Below are 15,942 nucleotides of genomic sequence, written 5' to 3' on the forward strand. Positions count from 1 at the left end.
TGTCCTGCCGCTACAGTGCATCTGTGGGGGCCAATGAGCAGCTTCTACATTTCCATAAATCCTGCTCTTCTGGTGGAGCACATCCCTGTAATTCAGTGATCTGTGCTATGGGCCATTACCATGCTGCGCATGCGTATATATTTGATAGGCGATGTGTCAAAGTCAGATACTTCCTGAAGATACGCTGCTTTTTTGGGCTCTATGTCAGCAGTTTCATTGCTGCGGGAAATACATCTGCCCCTTTAGTGTGGGCCGCAAACTTCACCACTGCAATGGCCAATGGTAGTTGTAGTGTGTCTATGAGCCTGTCCAATAATGGCACATGTTGCACTAGTGTGCCATCTGTGCATAGGTAGCCCTGTTGCTTCCATCGTGGCAATCCTGCATGTACCATTGACATCACATAGGCATAGTCAGAAAACACTGTTACTTCCTCATCCTCATGCGTTTCCAGTGCAACAAAAAGCACTACTAATTATGCTGCTACGCTGAAAAATGTAAAGGCAATCTAGCACTTTCCACTGTCTCAAAGCTACCATTCTATTTTAGTTTTACCACTGTGGTCCTCCTGGCTCCTCAGGCCTCCTCTTTAATATGGGGTATAGCATCATAGTATTCAGTATACTTGTTGCATTTATGCACATAATCTCCTTTCTCCACTGGCTCTGCTATAAATGTTGCTGGATTCACTACTTTGCATCTGACAATTTTAATCACTGGGTTCGAGATGATGCTCTCTGCGTGGTCAATGTGCTTTTGGGGTTTTTCAAAAATAGTGAATAGGGCATGCTCCACACATAACGTTACTGAAAAACCCATTGTAATACTGGCAGATTTCTCAATTGCAAAGGTTGCTGCCACCAATGATTGTTCACAGGGATAATGGCCTATCATCAATGGATCTAAAATCCCACTATAATATGCTAGTGGTTTGTGTCCTAGGGCTGTCTTCTGTGCGAGAACTGCTGTCATTACTACTCCATTTGAATGAGAGAATAGGAACAATCCTGTAGTGTAATCAGGAATCCCTACAACAGTTGCTGTACATATTGCCCCCATCGAATGCTTCTGTCATTTCACCTGTCCAGGCTATGTCACTGTCATCCTTCTGAGCTTCCTTGAGTCCTTTCAAGAGTGGTCTGATGCATGTACTGTAATCAAAGGCCCATGCGCTGCAGTAATTGCAAAGGCCCAGAAATGGTTGCATATCCCTCACTGTCTTTGGTTTAGGTGTTTTCATTATTGCTTCTCCTCTCTAAGGGCTCACTTTTCTTCCATCTTCAGATATCAACTGTCCTATGTATAAGACCTCTTCCTGGCAATAATGTAATTTCTGCTTGTCTGCCGTGTACCCCTTCTCGGCCAAGACCGTCATCAACTGTATTAAGTCTTTTCTGCACTGCTTTTCTGTCTCGCTGCACAACAGAGTTTCATCTATGTACTGGATCACTGCACTTTCAAGATGTACATTCCCGAGGTCCATTTGGAGGACCCAATTGAATATTGAAGGATACTCACTGTACCCTTAGGGTAAATGAGTATGCTTCCACTTTTGATTTCTATACAAAAACCTAGTTAAGACTTGTGACTCCTCATGAAGGGGAATTGAAAAGAAATTGCCTTATCAATCGATCACTGTAAAATAGTGTGCTTTGGACAGAATATTACACAATTTTGTGGTTGGATTCTGGACCAATAGAAATTCTGCTTCAACAATATTGTTTAGAGGGTGTAAGTCCTGAATACATCTCCATGACCCCCTGTTTGCTGTGTTACATGGGGATTCTGATGGCACAAATATTCCCTGGTCGACTAAAGAGGAAATTGTGTCATAAATTCCCTCATCTGCTTCTTTTTACATTGGGTACTGTCTCACTCCTTGTCAAATTAATCCTGGCTTCAGTTTGATTTTAACTGCACTTACTCCTTTAAATAGGCCAATGTCATATGGACTGCTGGTTCACATTATACTTGGTACCTGTGCCAAATCTTCTGGAAAACATTATGTTGTCTTTTTTTATTAATGTCATTCTCTGAGGCACTTCTCTGCTCTCAATTTTCACCCAATAAGTGAGTCTTATGAAGAACACTACCATCTGAATCGTCATCTATAAACAGTTCCTCCTCTGTCAAATCAGTTAGTCTGTGCCCTTCATCAAGAGCTATCATTGCTCTTGTCATGGGCGCTACTCCCGAGGGGCCAGGACTGGCCCAGCGCCCTCGGAAGCAGACCCGTCTTCCACTACTCCGGACCCAGCAGACCCCTACAGGGGCCCTTTGGACCGTGTCCTGGCGCCTTTGGCGCCAGGCTCATGAAGGGTTTCAGTCCCGGCGCCATAGGCGCCGGGATCATATTGATAAACAGTGTAATAATGCTTGGGTGGACTTACCTGAGGCAGACCATGCTGCATATTTACCCAGAACAATCCAGTCTGGTTGAAGTCCCCAGCCATCAGGGCTGGGAGGAACTATTCCCTCCATTCAGGAACTCTTTTCTTACCTGGGTGGAACCGGTGGAAGAACACACACTGGAAGCACTTCTCTGCTATTTAAACCACGCCCGATGGAAAACACGTGCTTCACGTTATTCTGCAGCAGCAGCAGGACGCTCACCGAGTCGGCTCCTGCATTCCAGGTCCAGAGTCATCTTCAGCTTCCGCGCAGCAACCTGTGGATGAAGAAAGACACAGAACAATACTTACCAGATCCCGGAATCCAGTCACCGGCAAAACCTGCAAAGAATAAACATAAGGTTAGAAAAGTGCAACTCGCTCGCAGCCACGCCCGCTTACCTGATCCATCCGTGATTGCAACGGAGCTAACCGCGGCCTTCTCTTCGGCAGCTTCTCTGCACCTGAAAGGCAAAGGACATAATTAAAAAGGGGTTCGGGTTAAGGCAGTCGCATTCATCTTAACTGACCAGTTTTTGCACGCGCAGAGGCGGCCGCATCAACCGCAGCATCCCGGCACCTGAAAACTAGAAAAAGGACATTATTAGAGGTGCCATTAAAAGCGGCCAACGATCATTATACTTACGTGCATCGGCACGTGCAGTGGCAACGGATATAAAGCCCGCAGCATCCCGGCACCTGAAAACTAGAAAAAGGACATTATTAGAGGTGCCATTAAAAGCGGCCAACGAACATTATACATCGGCACGTGCAGCGGCAACGGAAAACTACGCCCACAGCATCCCGAGGCCTGAAACAAAGGAAAAGGGACATTATTGAGGTGCCCATCTTTTAAAGCCTAAAGACTACAGTATACTTACAGGCATCCGCTCGTGCAGTAATCGCTCTTCGGCATCCCAGCACCAGTGCCACAACTAAGGCCGCAAAAGACTTGAGCCTCAACACTGAACTCATCCAGTGACGTAACTGGAGTCCACGCACCCCTGCACCAGACGCAGGATGGAGAGCTCAGCATTTATACGCCTAAGGTGAGAGCTCGCCGAGACAAGTAGAAAGCTAGGCTGTGGGAGAAACTGGCGATTGGTGGGAGAAGGAATCCCATCAAACGGTGATTAACCCTTTTTCTTCCACCTGCAGAAAACTTACCCTGCAAGTCAGACATTCGATAAGAGGAAGCCCAGTCCTGAGAGTCGTCCGAGCTCTACGCTTCTCCATTGAAGAAACGATAGCAGCCCAGCCGGGATCAGCGCCTCCGTGGGAATCAGGTGAGCGTTACAGAACGCGAAGCCCACCAATAACCTCCTACCCAGGCGCTATGGAAACTTCCGACACAGACCAATGGGCCCAGTTATTAGGGGAAATAAGAGCTGAAGTTCATGCTGCCCACCAGGAAACGAATGCCCTTAGGAGGGAATTGATAATATCAAAAGAACAAACTGATGATCTCGCCAGACAGTTATTACAGACACAAGCGGGGCAAACCCCGCTACCTAATTCAGGAGGGAGCTATATCCCAGCGGCCTCAGCCAATCCTGTTCAAATCAACTTACCCGGAAATGTGCCATTGGCACCGCCTGAACACTTCTCTGGTGACCCTAAAAGGTTTGCGGTGTTCATAAATCAATGCCGATTGCACTTTCTTTGTAGACCTGCAGCCTTTCCGACTGACCAGACTAAGGTAGCCTTTGTGCTTTCGTATCTTAGCGGCAGTGCCGCTGATTGGTCGATCCCTCTGGTTACACAGGATGACCCGATCCTTCGTGATTTCCCGACCTTCCAGGCAAATATGGAAAGACTTTTTGCAAGGCATTCCCAGGGGAAGGCCCTGGACAACGAACTCCTTTCCCTACGACAGGGCAATCAAGATCTTTTGGCCTACATTGCATCATTCAATAGGCTAATCGTGGAAACCAGATGGCCTGAGGACAAAAGAATCACGCTTTTTCACAGGGGTTTGCGTGGCGAACTCAAAGACGTCCTTGCCCAGGTAGTGAATCCTCCTCAGGATTGTTCAGAGTACATTGATTTGGTGGTCCAATTGGATCACAGACTACAAAACAGAAAGGCGGATCGATCCAGGTTTGAAACACGAGTGTTCCCTAAGCCTCAAAGTCACACCAAAGGAGTTGAAGCCGTCGAACCTATGCAAATTGGGGTTGTAAAGGGTCCCCTAACCGAGAAAGAACGCGACAGGAGACGACAAATGCAACTATGTCTCTATTGTGGAAATTCAGGACATTTTCTTCGAGATTGCCCGGTGAAACCACCTAAGAAGACAGTGGGAGCTTCTGATAAGAGTTCTGAAAAGCCTGAGCCGGGAAACGACCTCGCCCGACAAGTGTAGAGGTCCGCTTGCCGAGCGTAAAAACCAGTTCTTTGACCTTGCACTTCATAATGCCAATGGTCCTCGTAAACCCAGAGCAACCGGATCGTTTGCATGCAATTAAGGCATACATTGATAGCGGAGCAGTTGGAAATTATGTGGACTGCGAATTGGCTTCCAGGATGAACTTACCTCTTTGTCCAAAGGTGGTTAAAGACGTCATTACCATGGTGGATGGGACGGAAATCGCCTCCGGACCAGTGACCCATACCACTACTGAAGTGACGATACTAGGCCAAGACGGGCATCAGGAGGTAATTGTGTTCGACGTGATCAAGGCTCCTCAATTCCAAGTAATTCTAGGGATTCCTTGGTTGGAGAAACACAATCCTCAGATTGATTGGCGAGCAAAGACGATAAAGTTCCCAGAGTGCACACCAACTTGTTATCCACGACCCAACATTGGCCTAGCGTCAGTAACGGCTGACGGTCCACAATTACCTCTAGAGTATCGAGAGTTCCAAGATGTTTTTCAAAAGGAACAGGCTAACACCTTGCCACCCCACAGATCATACGATTGTCAGATAGATTTGCTACCCGGAGCAACTCCCCCTTGCAGTAGGATTTACGCCCTTACCGAGCCTGAGAACCTTCATCTGCGACAGTATTTAGACCAGTACCTGGCCAATGGCTTTATCCGTCCGTCGAAGTCCCCTGCATCCTCGGCTCTGTTCTTCGTACCAAAAAAAGAAGGTGACCTCAGAACCTGTATAGATTATCGTGCTCTGAACCAGATAACAGTAAAAAACCGGTACCCCTTACCTCTGATCCCGGAACTCCTTGACCAGGTAAAAAACGCCTGTATTTATACTAAGCTTGATCTCCGGGGAGCTTATCACTTGGTACGGGTCAAGGAAGGAGATGAATGGAAGACGGCCTTTCGCACTAAGTATGGGCTATTTGAATACCAAGTGATGCCCTTTGGACTATGCAATGCACCGGCCGCCTTCCAATATTTTATGAATGATGTCCTCAGAGAGCTGATTGATGTCTGCGTTGTCGTCTACATAGATGACATTCTTGTGTACTCATCTTCAGAAGCTGACCATCGAAATCATGTTAGGGCGGTCCTTGAAAAACTTCGCCAACATAAACTTTTTGCCAAGCTTGAAAAATGTGTTTTTCATGTCACTGAGGTCGAATTTTTGGGATTTATTCTGACACCCAAAGGAGTCCACATGGACTCGAGAAAAGTAGACGCTATCCTCAAATGGCCGTCTCCTACTTCCGTGAAAGGCGTTCAAAGCATGCTAGGCTTTGCCAATTTTTACCATAGATTTATTCCAGAGTTTTCACGAGTGGTACAACCCATCACCGCCCTCTTAAGAAAAAATAAACGCTTTGAATGGTCCGCAGAAGCAGAACAAGCCTTCCAAGAGCTAAAGGCTAAATTCACCTCGGCGCCAATACTGAAACACCCACGCCCGGACCTCCCTTACATCGTTGAAACCGACGCCTCCAGCTTAGCAATGGGAGCAGTCCTATCACAAAGAGATCCAGAGACTAACCAACTGCATCCTGTGGCATTCTGGTCTCGGAAGTTCTCGGCGCCTGAGATCAACTACACCATCACAGACAAAGAGCTTCTAGCGATTAAATCAGCCTTTAAGGCATGGCGGCATTATCTCCTCGGGGCCAGACACACCGTCACAGTGATCACCGATCATCGAAATCTACAGTATCTGAAAACCGCCAAGGCTCAATCCTCCAGACAGCTTCGCTGGGCTCTATTCTTTGCTGAATTTGACTTCGTGATCACTTATCGCCCCGGCAACAAGAACGGCAAAGCGGATGCTCTTTCCCGAATTGGAATGGGAGATAACGTTGCCAATCCAGAACCTGTACCAATAATTCCTGAACAAAGGATCGTGGGTCTGATTTCTTCACAATCCATTGAGGATATTGAAGAAAAAACTAAACAACTTGTAACCTCACCAAACTTACTGAACTGGTTACAAAAAGGAAAAGATTTCACCGTAAGCAATGACTTGCCTTATTTCCAAGGACGATTGTCCTACCACACGCCGATTTACAAAGACAGGTAATCTCCTGCTATCATGATTCATTAATTGAGGGTCACCCTGGCATTGCCAAAACCACAGAAAAGGTGAAGAGACACTTCTGGTGGCCTTCGTGGAGAAAAGACATAAAGGAATTCGTGATGTCCTGCGGTGTGTGCGCTCAAAACAAGGGTCAGAAGAAGAGGCCGGCTGGTCTTCTGCAACTATTAGACATCCCACCGTGTCCCTGGCATACCCTTTCCATGGACTTCATCACAGACTTACCCTCCTGTTCCGGGTACAACACCATTCTTGTTATTGTGGACCTGTTTTCTAAAATGGCCCACTTCATTCCGCTAAAAGGCTTACCTTCAGCATCAGTCCTAGCCAAAGTATTTCTTGAAAACATCGTCCGGCTACACGGCTTTCCGTCAGTACTAATCTCAGATAGGGGGAGCCAGTTAATTTCCCACTTTTGGCATAGCTGTTGTCGATTAGCTCAAATCGATGTAAGACTTTCGACCAGCCATCATCCCCAGACCGACGGGCAAACCGAGAGAACAAACCAGACTCTCGAGCAATATTTACGATGCATGCTACAACAGTCGGAGAGTAACTGGAAGGACATCCTTTGGATAGCTGAATATGCTTACAACAATTCAGTTCATTCGGGTACCGGGAAGAGTCCCTTCTACATCTTGTATGGGATTCATCCTCGAACCTCCAACCTTGATCCACCTCAAGATCTTGGAACACCCGCCGTGGATCAATTGCACACCGTTATTACCCAAGCTTTTAAGGAAGTGACTGCACATCTACAACAAGCTAAAGAGCGGTACAAAAAAGGAGCAGATCAACACCAAAGCAATGCCCCTCAATACCAGGTTGGGGATCAAGTCTGGCTGTCCACCAAACATTTATCGCTTAAAGGGCCTCGCACCTTCAACCCCAAATAACTGGGACCATATCCAATTACGGCCATAATTAATCCAGTGGCCGTTAAATTAGAATTGCCAACCCATATGAGAATACATCCTGTATTTCACGTATCTCTTTTGAAACCCATGCAACCTGGAACCAGATTGACCAATCCTCCAGAGCCCATTCAAGTGAATGGGGAGCCCGAATTTGAAGTAAAAGACATTTTGGACTCTAAAATCATCAGATCGAAGCTATTCTACCTAATCGACTGGAAAGGCTACGGCCCTCAGGAAAGGTCATGGGAACCCTATGACCACGTCCATGCTCCTCGTCTAGTCCAGAAATTTCACCGAACCTTTCCCGATAAACCAAAACCCCCGGGGAGGACAAGTTTGGGAGGGGCCTTGAGGGGGGATGCTGTCATGGGCGCTACTCCCGAGGGGCCAGGACTGGCAAAGCGCCCTCGGAAGCAGACCCGTCTTCCACTACTCCGGACCCAGCAGACCCCTACAGGGGCCCTTTGGACCGTGTTCTGGCGCCTTTGGCGCCAGGCTCATGAAGGGTTTCAGTCCCGGCGCCATAGGCGCCGGGCTCATATTGATAAACAGTGTAATAATGCTTGGGTGGACTTACCTGAGGCAGACCATGCTGCATATTTACCCAGAACAATCCAGTCTGGTTGAAGTCCCCAGCCATCAGGGCTGGGAGGAACTATTCCCTCCATTCAGGAAGTCTTTTCTTACCTGGGTGAAACCGGTGGAAGAACACACACTGGAAGCACTTCTCTGCTATTTAAACCACGCCCGATGGAAAACACGTGCTTCGCGTTATTCTGCAGCAGCAGCAGGACGCTCACCGAGTCGGCTCCTGCATTCCAGGTCCAGAGTCATCTTCAGCTTCCGCGCAGCAACCTGTGGATGAAGAAAGACACAGAACAATACTTCCCAGATCCCGGAATCCAGTCACCGGCAAAACCTGCAAAGAATAAACATAAGGTTAGAAAAGTGCAACTCGCTCGCAGCCGCGCCCGCTTACCTGATCCATCCGTGATTGCAACGGAGCTAACCGCGGCCTTCTCCTCGGCAGCTTCTCTGCACCTGAAAGGCAAAGGATATAATTAAAAAGGGGTTCGGGTGAAGGCAGTCGCATTCATCTTAACTTACCAGTTTTTGCACGCGCAGAAGCGGCCGCATCAACCGCAGCATCCCGGCACCTGAAAACTAGAAAAAGGACATTATTAGAGGTGCCATTAAAAGCGGCCAACGATCATTATACTTACGTGCATCGGCACATGCAGTGGCAACGGATATAAAGCCCGCAGCATCCCGGCACCTGAAAACTAGAAAAAGGACATTATTAGAGGTGCCATTAAAAGCGGCCAACGAACATTATACTTACGTGCATCGGCACGTGCAGCGGCAACGGAAAACTACGCCCACAGCATCCCGAGGCCTGAAACAAAGGAAAAGGGACATTATTGAGGTGGCCATCTTTTAAAGCCTAAAGACTACAGTATACTTACAGGCATCCGCTCGTGCAGTAACGGCGGCATCGCTCTTTGGCATCCCAGCACCAGTGCCACAACTAAGGCCGCAAAAGACTTGAGCCTCAACACTGAACTCATCCAGTGACGTAACTGGAATCCACGCACCCCTGCACCAGACGCAGGATGGAGAGCTCAGCATTTATACGCCTAAGGTGAGAGCTCGCCGAGACAAGTAGAAAGCTAGGCTGTGGGAGAAACTGGCGATTGGTGGGAGAAGGAATCCCATCAAACGGTGATTAACCCTTTTTCTTCCACCTGCAGAAAACTTACCCTGCAAGTCAGACATTCGATAAGAGGAAGCCCAGTCCTGCGAGTCGTCCGAGCTCTACGCTTCTCCATTGAAGAAACGATAGCAGCCCAGCCGGGATCAGCGCCTCCGTGGGAATCAGGTGAGCGTAACAGCTCTCCATGCTTTTCTCTCATCATCAGACCTGTGAATCATAACTCTCTCTTCTCTCACTATGACTGCTTCTAGTTCATTGGGAATCACCTGTCCTTCTCATCATCCATAGGTACTTCTGGTCTAAACAGAAAGTAGTCGCAATGTTTTGCCCCTTATCCCCGGAAGACATGCTAACAGGATGTGTACTCCATAAAGGAATACCTCTAGGTCTAGTGGTATGCTCCGTCTGTGCTTTCTGGCCAGAAAATGCTGATATTAATTGTTTGTTCATTTATGCAGTGAATTCCTAAAGTAGAGAATACTATCCCTAGGTCAGTGAACGATTTGGTCATGTTAAGTATGCTCACCAAGTCCGTCCCTAATATGTTAACTGGTGTCTTGCGGGAGTACAATAGCAGCATAAAAAGGTCATGTTCTCCTATCAATATAGAGAACATGATCTTTCTATGCAGCTATTGTACTCCCGCAAGACATCAGTAAAAGGTACCAGACTTGTAGCCCCAGAAAACCCCTGTGCATTCATGGCAATGCCTGACATTCCGTACTTCCCCTGTCTAACAAAGGACGTAGTAGCCCCTGTATCTACAAGGAAAGAAAATGTATTCTCACCTATGGTCACCCCAACCTTTGGTTGTGATATGATATGATATGATATATGATATGATATGATATGGCATTTATAACGTTCCTATACACAAGTGTTTCAGTGGGTCTGGTGTAACAATGGTATTGAACATATCAAGCCACTCTGTAGGCTGTCCTATTGTGGGTATAGGTGCATACCTGTCCCAGTTAAAGGGTTTCCTCCCACCAGAGTCACACTTCATTTTCTGGGTGTAGATATCTGTTATCCTGCACTTGTGTTCCATGATGCCATGGTGTTCTGTTGTACAGATGATTGTGGTTGCATCTGCGTTTGATGTGTCTGCATGGGGACTTGCTGTGTTTACATTGGTGCTTGTTGTGCTTACATTGGTGCATGTTGTAGAGGTTGTATTTGTTGCGCATATGTCTGATACTGTGTGTGATCTTGGGCATAAAATGCAGGTGGCAGCTGCACTGTATAGTGGAGGATATGCTATTCCCCCCTCTCGGATCATGCCAATTTTGCTGTATCCCTCCCCTGCTTCTACATACTCGAGAAACGTGCCCCATTTTCTCACACATCCAGCACTGTCAAAGCTGTCGTCAAAGCTGTCTACCGAATCTAGGCGGGATCCCATTAAACCCTCCTCCTTGTGGAGCTTGACATCATACACCTCTTCCTCTGGGTGCACCACCTCTTCCTCGTGGCCAGTAATTGTATTTTCCCCTTCCTGTGAAATTCTCCCCAGTCATTGACTGTACCTACTGTATGTCTTGTGTAACCACTCCCTCTCGACTCGTCAATGCTGCTCCCTCCACTGACAACCTTGATAGCTTTTTCTGAACTAACTTCACTTCCTGCAGCAGTCTTTTCTCAAGTTTCTTTCTGTCTTTTTCCTTCATTAATCGACAATGGTGAACTGTGGTTAATTGAATCTCTGGCCATGGTTTCGCTTCCATTCCCACTAATATTTTCAATTGTCTCTGCACTGGCTTGTGTAGCCCCTGACAGAATATATGATATAAAATAGCTATGGTGTTATCCCAAGGTTCCATCATCTCAAGACGCCATCTCTCTTGAATCTCTTCAATGTAAGCAATTGTGTCTTCATTATCCAGCATTTTGCACGTCATGATTGCAATCATGTCTGACGTATCAGGATATTGCACTCTAAGTGTTTTCAATTCATCTGCCCTACAATTGTTAAACGGTGCTCTGACATGAGTCGTGTCCTGAGCTGTCATCCCGGGATACCCTGCTTGCTTCCAAATGTCGTCAGCTATCTCTCCCCAATGGTGGCAGCTAGCAAGCTTTTTATGTCACCCACTGCTAACGTCATCACTGTCGTCATTCTTTCTAATTCATAAATCCACTTTCCCTGCTCCTGATGTCAAAGTTGGCAACTTACACCTTAAATTATCCTTATCCATTTGTGGCCATGGTAGATATTGCGGCCGTCCTCCCCCTTCTCTAATCATGGAAACTGTGTGACCTCCATGGTTTGTTCACCCGCAGTCGGTCCCCGTTACTTAGGTATGGTGCCTGTGGCGTCAGTTTTCTTCAGTCCTGGTACATTCCTCAAACTATTCATATCTGGTTTTATATCTTCAAAGCTTCTTGATTGCATTTTCGGAGCCCAAATGCTTTTAGCAAGTTCTGACATTGCATGTGCTCCTTCTAAGCTTAACCACATTCTCTCTCCACTGCTATTACACCTGTCGAAGAGGCTTGTGTGCCCTCTTGCACTTCCTTATATTCACCTTCATTTATTTCTTCATCTGAAAGCATCACCCCCCCCCAACTTCCATCACTCCCTTCAGCTTCTCTGTCTTTAAACTCTAATTTCCTCAAGGAGAGCATTCTATCCAGCCTGCTTATTCCAGTATCAGATAATAAAATGATGGCAAAAATGTGGCCGGTAAAGAAAATCGCAGCAAAAACCGGTAAAGGTGTACCCCATTATACCATTTATGGGGAGCAGGGGTTGCAGGGGTGTCCCCTGCTCTCCTTAAATGGGATAATTGGTTTAGGGGTGCAGGGGTGTCCCTGGCATCCTTTACATGATTGTGGCGGCAAAACCACAGCATTTTTGGCACGAAATTTTGTATTCACTGCCATTTTTACCGTGATTTTAAGACATGGACCCTTATTCCTTCCTCCAATATACTCTCTTTCCACCTTTTTGGGTACCCTGCTGCATTCCACTCTCTCTCGTGCTCCTGTACAAATTACCTGTAGTCCTTTGTATGGCCTCTACCTCATCTTCATCTGGAAGGGTACAGTTTTTGATTATGTCCTCCACTTCCTTATTGCGTCTTTCTAAGCTCCTCTCTCTTTTTCTCTGCTCTCTTTCCTGATCTCTCTTTTCCTCTTGGATCACCCTCAAAGGATCTGATTGATTTGTGTTGCCTTTCCCTGCTTAATCACATCTCTCGTTCTATTTCCTTATCTCTTTCTTCCTCAATTCTCCTTTGTATTTCTCTTTCTTTTTGTTTCCTCATTCTTTCCCTTTCTTTGCTTTGTTTCTTCACTCTTTCCCTTTCTTCTCTCTCTCGCTCTTTCTCTTTCCTCTAGGTCTCTTCTCTTCCTCTTGCTTCCTCTTCTTCTCTCTATATGCTTCATGTTTCCTTTCCCTTTCCTCCTCTTACTCACTTATTCTGTGCCATTCCCTTTCTTCCTCCTCCTGCTTCCTTCTCTGTCATTCCCTTTCATCTTGTTTTCTATCCTCTTCATCTTTCTCCTGTCTTCCTCTAGCTTCCTTTTCTCTCTCTTTAGACTCGTCAATGTCTCTTCAGTCTAATTCAAGCAATATGTGTCCTCCCACCCACTCCTTCAGAGTGATTGGTGTCTCTTCCTTATTGCTGTGCCTGCCTTTCTGTCTCTGGGTCTCTTCCTCAGCCTCTGTCAGCTTTACTTGCAGCTCGCAGCGCTCGTCATACTCACCATGCATAGAAACTGGCCTTTGTCTATTTAATTTAGCTCTGTTTATAGCATCTTCACTACTGTAAGTGGTGGGCGTATATACAGGGTTAGTATACCCTGCTTTCAATTCTGTCAATGGGTAGAATTGTCTGACTGATTAATTGCTCTGGAGAGGAGTGCCGAGGCTGCTGTTCCCTCCCCTTCATGCTGATTAAGCATCCACTCCCTCACGGGCGGATCATCCGTCTCGTCTCCATACATCTTCCACAATTCTAGAATGACTAATCGCTTTTTCAATTTCTTTCCTTTATACGCAGCGTGTAAATTTGTCATCATGTGTCATCAGCAGTGATTTCAAAAGGGTCCCCTCTTGGGGCCAAGGCATAAATATTTTGCCCGCTCAGCCTTTGACCCATTCTGAATGGTATTTATGTATGTTTTGCTTATATCTAGGCAGCAATTTGCATAACTGCAAAAAGGAGTGTGTCCCATGATGACACGTCACACTCTTGTGTGCCGATACTTACCGGACCTTAATAAACCTTCAAACATACTACCTTTTTTTCCTCCTTCACAATCTCTTGTCAACAATATTTCCCTCTATTTCCAACACTTCTATGTCTCTTCCGAAGCCTCTTTGCTACAACAGCTCTTGGGGCAAGCTCCACAAAAGCCGCCCATGCTCAGGACCCCACCCTTTGGGTCGAAACCACAGCTCCAAATGCTCTACGAAGTAAACCACTATCCACAAGGCCTTGCTTTTCACAATTCAAACAACTTTTACCTTCCCGCTGGTGCCAGTAATTACTACACATATAGGTGCACCTTCAATATAACACAACAAAAACCCAAACCCCCACAGTCATCTTGCTGCCTTCTTGTCTAGCTATTCTTATCTCTTAATCTTACTCCGGAAGGGTGTGTGTAAGTCACTCTTCATTGACCTTGTCGCAGCAAATCTCTTTATCTTTAATATGTTAACACATCATCACAGGGTTTAGTGCCTCACCTTCCATAACCTTGTTACAGGTATCCCCCGTAAATCAATTCTTTCACAATTCCCCAGTATATACAAAAAATACTCCCTCCTTGTTTGCCAACAGGCAACAAACCTTCGCAAACTGCACAACCAGATTCTGGAACAACAGCCTGCCTCCCATTAGTCTAGCCCCATGTCTCCTGTATTTCAACAAGGAATTTGAAACACATGATTTGAAGGAATACATCACAATCCCAAAATAATCTCATTATGTGCACAATCTTAAATCCACCTCCCCATTCCACACTTCCAATTTACAAAATAGACTTGTCCTTCCATTCTTGTCCAGTACTCCAATGCTTTTGAGTCAGACCCAGGCTCTAAAGATACCAATACATATAAAAATAAATAAATACATACATACATATATAATGATGTTATGAGAGTTGCCTTGCATTAGCCGACAAGATAGCTCAGCAGGTTGAGTGCTTGCTGCTGCACTCTGAGCGCGAGCTGCAGGTCGCAGGTTCGAGTCCTGGCAAGGACAACTCAGCTTTTTATCCTCCAGAGGTCGATAAATGAGTACCAATTTCGGTTGGGTGCTATTGTATATAAATATGTGCTATGTAAAGCACTTTGGATAAAGGTACTATATAAATAACATATCATTACATGTGAGAAGTATATTAATGAATTTTAATTAACGGAAGATGGAAGCAAGTATTCTATTGGTTTAATTATGAATAATTGTAGTATTTCTCTTAAAATGTCTCTGTACCGCTATTATTTTTTAGGGTTTTATGGCTATAAATGTTCATTTATGTCTGTGTTGTGTTTAGCAATTGGTTTTCTGTTTTTATGAGCTGTGATATTGTTCATATATGTACTTGCACTTTAATGGATATTTCATCCGAACAAACTTGAATGGTCAAGAACATACAGCACACATACAGTAACATGTGTTTCTGTCTAACAGGTATTTTTTTGTTTTTAAGGAGCAAAAGTCAACGCCATGTTTAATTATGAACGTATTTATTCATGTATTTGTATATTTATTTATAGTGCTTTGCACATGCTTCACTGGCAAACAGCTGGGAAAGGTTGAGAAAAGAGACGAGGACAAATTGGTAAATAAAATGTAGGCATTCCTGTAAATCTGTACCTAGTGGTGGGTTTCATCCAGACACAATTATCATTCTTAGTTCTGCATCGTGCCCCGGGTAACGCAGATCTTGTGGTTCTCATAGTGTAGGTGGGATCCTGTCCAATTGTGCAGGAACTTTGGTAGCTTGGTGTCCTGTTCCGATGTTTGTTTTTCCTTGCTTGGACCATTTTAGTTTCTAATCCTTGTTTGATATGGGGGTCCTTGTAGGTCGGGAGTCTGAGATAAGCTAGGTAGGACCCTTCTTCCATAGAAGCATGGTGATTAGGTGGACTATTTTCAGCTGAATCCAGAGCTACTACTGTAAGGATTTCAAAAACGAGCGTGATTTGGTCACAGTTCCTCGGCCCAAAAAATAGGTCTCACGCCCTGTTTTCGAGCAGCAGGATTTGTCTGAACAAGGAATACTGGGTCTTCATTTCAACAGTACTATCCAGCGCTGCTCTGAGGCTCGTTTCTGAGAAGGTGGTGTTTCTTCTAGCCATTGATTGGGAGATGGGCGCTGCCAGTAAGAGCATTGATTTGGCGTATGAAGGAGAGGCTTGTCTCAAATCGAATTCCTATGTTTTTACTTTGTCGGCTGGAGTGATGATTACTGTGCTGTACAGGTTTTACAATATTACTCTGTT

General features: G+C 45.7%; 1 protein-coding gene and 1 long non-coding RNA gene across 4 annotated transcripts in view; one reads left to right on the forward strand and one right to left on the reverse strand.

Annotated features, from left to right (window-relative positions):
• The window catches only part of NALCN (sodium leak channel, non-selective), a 3,431,684-nt gene that overhangs the window by 3,206,682 nt on the left and 209,060 nt on the right, over positions 1-15,942 (forward strand). The gene's annotated exons all lie outside the window — the stretch shown is intronic.
• The window catches only part of LOC138526356 (uncharacterized), a 189,908-nt gene that overhangs the window by 6,411 nt on the left and 167,555 nt on the right, over positions 1-15,942 (reverse strand). The window lies entirely within an intron of this gene.

This window comes from Ambystoma mexicanum, chromosome 7p (genome assembly GCF_040938575.1).
Source record: "Ambystoma mexicanum isolate Mex_15411 chromosome 7p, UKY_AmexF1_1, whole genome shotgun sequence".
Taxonomy (NCBI): domain Eukaryota; kingdom Metazoa; phylum Chordata; class Amphibia; order Caudata; family Ambystomatidae; genus Ambystoma; species Ambystoma mexicanum.